Here is a 6,000-nt window from a genome sequence, read left to right as displayed (position 1 = left end):
CAACCACCATAGATGCAGGGACCCTTGACTGACATGTCAATCATGCATCAACCGGCCAGCATCAGCGAATGCCACCGCGCTCCTCTCTATTCTCCCTCCTCTCTTTCATGGCTGGCACAAGGGATGGGATGAGATTGACGGGAGGCAACCCCTCTCCTTCTCTCCTTCAAGTGGGTCACGGCACTGCATATTTACATGAGATTACAAAGTTAATCGGTTCAGTTACATGATAATATACTTAATCCTCAGTATGGTCATGTGTAAGTACCGAACATATCAAAATATAGTAATGTTAATGTTTAAAACCAAGATATACAAGGAGAGAAGTTAAAAATCAATGCTTAGACTAAAATTATAACTTACTGAATGAAAACTTAGTTCGGTTCAGATTATAGATTTGTAGTTTTAAAACGTTAATCACATCAATAACACATGACCCTCTATGGCCTTCTACAATTTGGTCTATAAATCTTCAAAGTGGTTTGGACAAAAAACAACCTGATGTGCAGAAAGAAGAGATACTAATACAAATATTCATCGTACTTGAATGCAAAAAAGAACAACAAAATCGGAACCGACTGAAAAATAAGAAAAGAGCACCTACTGACTCACCTGTACGCTATGGCACTTCTGCCTCACAGACTTCGTTGACCCGCTTATTTTACGGCAACGACCCTACCTCTTCTGCTGCATCCGTGCTTGGCCACCATGACGTCTCCTCCTCCCAGTGCATCCCCTCTCCCAAACTCCACGAGGAGATCCTCCCATGCTTACTATGCAAAATAGTTGATGAAATATATGAGGCCCATGTGAAATTGGAGTTTAATATCTTGGCACTCTGTAGTTAACTCTTAACTACAACACTTCATTGATCTAAAAAACATGCAGCACTTCAGACGTTGAAAGCTTTGGAATTGCTGCAAACAATATAGAAGATGCTTGCACTATAGTCCAGCAATACATTTACTAACACTTGGAAACATATTCTGAATGTTCTAATCTTCATAGTATTGATAGCATAGTTTGAATGCTCTTCTACGTAACAAGTACTCGTACACAACCAGTCATATTGATGACTCCACATTTTCAAGACAAATTAACATAAGAAAAATTGCAGTTTTATATTCAAATGTGAGAGGTATACCTGACTATCCTGAGAGAATGTATTACTCCGTACCAGCTGAGAGTTATCACTATTATCAATCTGAAACCTTATCCAAAGAAAAATACGGGTTGCATATATGCACGCAGATGCTCCACCAAGAATAGAAAAATAGACAGACAGGCAAGTAGATTATTCAGAATAGAAGCACATAGAAGACAAATCGAAACATCAGCAAACCACACCAACCAAATGAAAAGAGAGAGGCAAAAAACTGATGTTGAGCACCTTCATAGTGGGCATCCTCACGGCCCCTTGCACCCGCAGCAGCTTCTCCTTGCATCTCCGTCGCTAGATCGTAGCAAATTGCATGCACGCCCGAATCAGACGCGAAGATGAACCAAACCAGAAGAAGTGGAGGAGGGATTCATACCTGGGCGAGGTCATGGACCAGGGTGATCTACAGCGCCAACGCCAGACCGGTCATCATGGTGCGGGCTAGGGAGGCGACGATGACGTCTTGATGAGGAGGATGAGGGAGAGGGCATGAGGAAGAGGTCATCGCCGAGAGACACCGCGTTGGCGTGAGGTGAAGAGCCAGATCGAGGATTGGGGGTGCGGCGGCGGCGGCGGCTGCGGTTGGAGACCGGGAGGCAACCTAGGGATAGCTAGGTATTGAAGGAGGGAGCAGGTACGTGGATTTTTCTATGTCTGCTGCTGCGGGGGTGGGGTTTTTTCCGTGCGTAGAGGGGAGGGAACGAAAAAAACTAACGAAAAAACGGTTGAAAGTGGTGGGACGAAAATAAACCGTGGAGGCTATTCACCAACTTAGACATTAGGAGTAGAGATGGGCGAGGTCATGGACCACAGGGTGATCTACAACGCCAACGCCAAATCGGTCATCATGGTAGTGGGCTAGGGAGGCGACGATGACGTCTTGAGGAGGAGGATGAGGGCGAGGGCGTGAGGAAGAGGTCATCGCCGAGAGACACCGCATTGGCATGAGGTGAAGAGCCAGATCGAGGATTGGGGGTGCGGCAGCGGCTGCGGCTGCGGTTGGAGACCGGGAGACGACCTAGGGATAGCTAGGTATTGAAGGAGGCCGCAGGTACGTGGATTTTTCTATGTCTGCTGCTGCGGGAGTGGTTTTTTTTCATGCGTAGAGGGGAGGGGACGAAAAAAAACAGCGAAAAAAACGGTTGAAAGTGGTGGGACGAAAATAAACCGTGGAGGCTATTCACCAACTCAGACATTAGGAGTAGAGATACAGTCGATCGACCAATCGCTATCCCTCCCAAACAAAATTGCTCGACGCGAGAGAAGGTGAAGGGGATGGGTTGGCCGCTGCGAGAGAGAAGGGTGGGGATCGGTCTATCGATCTGCCGCCACGAGGGATGCAACCGACTATGGGTTTGATTGAAACTGCTCCATGCAGATTTCAAGGATGCAATCTGTTTTTTAGGGGAAGGATGCAATCAGTTTCTCAGGTATTTATCGCTGGTGATGTGTCCGTCCTTTTCTCTGCCTCCATGCAGGTGCGTATATAGAATTATAGATGCCCCCCCCCCTACGGTGCAATATCCATAAGCATGGTGCTCTGCTAGGTTTCCCTTTATTTCTTGTTGTTTATGTATGATTCCTTCTTCCAGCAAACAATTACATTGTCCTCATATCCTCTCAATCCAAAATAGGTGTTGTTCATATTGGCCTTTGTCAATTGATTTGCTTAGATCTTGGAGATTGGTACTTGTTTTTACTTAGAAAATTCTTCAGCTCATAATATCTAGTGGCTTCTCGATAGATAATTACTTCAATTGTACTGTCAGATCTTATCCTTCCATGTTTTTATGCCACACACGATTGTGTAGATTATATATTTACATGTCATGGTGCTACCTTCTGTTGTATGGCATTTCTGCATAACTTTGCACACAATTTATTTGCAGAAGACTAGAAGACAATTCGTACTGTTTTTATTTATATGATAAATTGATAATGGGTTGTTCATAATCAGACCAAGGTAGCACTATTGATGCATTAGTTCACAAGAAATCTCTTTCAAATGGAATCCTTTGCAAGGGTTTCTCCGGATCTATCTATGTTCTCAAGTAGCTAGCGATATATATTACTTGTGAAAAAATGAGTTGCTACCATTGCTAAACTACTCTACTACCATGTCAAGAAATTGGTTTAACTGTTGAAGATATTTTCCATTTTAAGCGGCTGCTCTTCATACATCTTGCACTGCTCTCTTAGTGTAACCCAGAAAATCTGCTGATATAGGTATTGTTCTTAAACTTAATATTACTAATTATAGTCTCTTAGCTTGGAAATTATTTCAGGCCCATTCATTTGATCTCCCATCTAATATTTAGATTTCTATTTGTACTTTCACTTTCAAGTACAATTTAGGACAGTAGTGCTTATAAAGTTTTGAAATCATGACACTCTTGTGTACTCCACTCTGCCTTTGAATATCGACTGCACCCTTACCCTGTAAATTAGATAGTTGATGTGTAGCATCTTGTATTGACATTATGATGTATATTCTTAATCTTGTAACTAACACAACTTCTATTGGTTTATTAATGTCATTATGTCTTAGATTTTGAGGCCATGATCAATACAGAGAATCGTATGTAATTCGGGAGACTCGGAAAAACTAAATCCTCTTTGCTAGACAAGTGCACATTGAAAGGGCCTCATGCAAAGCTATCTCAATGGCCTATGCGTCTATACCCCATGAAGAATTGTTAGAACACTCCAAGGCTTGCTGTGAGTTGCTGCAGCAGTTTGGTTGCTGCCATGTAGTCTTCTATTAAAGTTGTGGGTATGCTAATTAAGTAGCTTCTTGATCTTAGTAATATGCACATCCAATTTATATGAGGTTTATATGAGGTTTTCCATAGAACAATGCCTTAACTCCTATCCAGTTTTTTTGCGTGTAAGTTGTTGTGCTTCACCTATTCATGGGTGTGGAAAGTGTTTTTTGTCAAGATGCGTAGCTTGTTCAATTTGGCTCTATATAGCTAGAATTTGCAGGATGAAACCTGACAAAATCTGGCCGAAGCTGAACATTCATGCCAGTTATATTAGTGAAACATACCAATGTTCATGGGTTGCGACATGCCACGGGTTCAGTTCTGTGGTATGTGCATGTTCCCTCATTCAGAGCTGCAAAGATGCAGTCTAGTTGTATTTTGCATGGAAGAAATCTGGCGTCATTGTATATTGAGCCTACCGGTGATCGCCGACAGCGATTGAGCTGTTTTTGTTGAGGGTCTGAAAATGTATAGACCAGCATCTTCAACTGCAAGGGTGTTAGAAAAACAAGAAAACAAGACGACTCAGGCAGCTACTAGGCTAAGAGTGGTGGAGATTAACAGAAAAAGTAATGAAGTTGCACACATTCCAGTTTAGTAGAGGTCTTGGAGTGTGGTGTGCAGCAGATCTGCAGCCTACGGGTTGAGAATGACATCGCACGGTTGTAATGCTATCTCTTAACCTTACTAGCATACACCCGTTTTTATTAGCTGCTTTTGGAAGCTGCACACATTTCATCTTATACTTGTAACTATTTGTTGTTTTGACATATTTATCATACTATATGTTCTGTCGCACTATCCTCCAAAGAACAAGCGTCATATTGTCCCCCAAAAAAGTATTGTGCAATGCTTTGTTGATATAGAAAGTTAGATTTAATTTTGTTACTGGACAAACAACTTAATAAGTATTTCATCAACCTTTCATGTTTGATACCATTATACACATTCAATTCTACCACTCTATGAAAGAATAGAGGGTCATGGTAACGTTTGTCATCTTGAGCCAGAAGAGTACACGCTTTATCAAAAACATGTGTCCATCGACCATCCTAATTAAAAACAATACACATGAGACATCCTGAGGCAAAAGAGCCCATGATCTATCACAAAACATTTATCAGCCGTCCTAATTCAAAGTTCATAAACTCGAAACCCAAGCTCGAACCAAGTCTACTCGACTTAATACAAAATAAAAAAGCTCATGACACAACTTTCTTGATAAGCTATCAGATTCTTATTCAACTACATACCAATTTTAAAATGAAGGAGTCAAGCACAAGCTACAAGAAAGCACGATACCTAAAAGCATCCGGAACAAATTATACAGATTACTCTATACCCCAAATAACTGACAAAATAGATGGGCGCAGCAACGCGCGCCATCGACGATCTTGTAGCGCTAATACGCAGTTTATTTAGCAAGGAAGTTGTTCCACCCCGCGGTGCTCAAAATGGGACAGGGCTAAATAGCAATTCATCATTGCTGGCAAGAATCTCCGGGTTGGACAGGCCATATTAGTTACTATCAGGAACACCCAGCGCCATGATTTGGTCATCGACCTCATTTACAAGTATGTGTGTGGCGGGGCCATCGATGCTAAATAAAATGCTTATTAGCGCTATTTACTTTTGTTTTAGCTCGTGTTTGTCAAGAGACGATGATTGTCGTTTTATTAGTGATCTACAACTATTTGTGAGATTGTCACTTATTAACTCGTAATGTTCTATTAACTGGTACTGTTCTACTGCGTAATGTTCTATATGTGCTTAATTTTAATGTGACTAGGAAATTTCCCGTGCGTTGCAACAGGGCACAAATATTCTAAAAGTTTGGTACAATCATGAAAAATATATACCTTTATAGTCCTCATGCACATCTTGCCGAATCATGTCTTGTTCAAAAACATTTAGCTAGAAAGCAAATATAAGATGTAATGCATCCTTCGGTCCCGTTTTTATCTGGACAGAATATGAGCGGGCGATGAAACCCCAAGATTGAGTTCTACTCCCTCTATAACAAGATATTTTTTGAAACTATGACAATGTCAAAAAATGTCTTCTATTACGTTACAG

This window comes from Triticum dicoccoides, chromosome 4A (genome assembly GCF_002162155.2).
Source record: "Triticum dicoccoides isolate Atlit2015 ecotype Zavitan chromosome 4A, WEW_v2.0, whole genome shotgun sequence".
Taxonomy (NCBI): domain Eukaryota; kingdom Viridiplantae; phylum Streptophyta; class Magnoliopsida; order Poales; family Poaceae; genus Triticum; species Triticum dicoccoides.
This window is presented reverse-complemented; position numbering follows the sequence as displayed.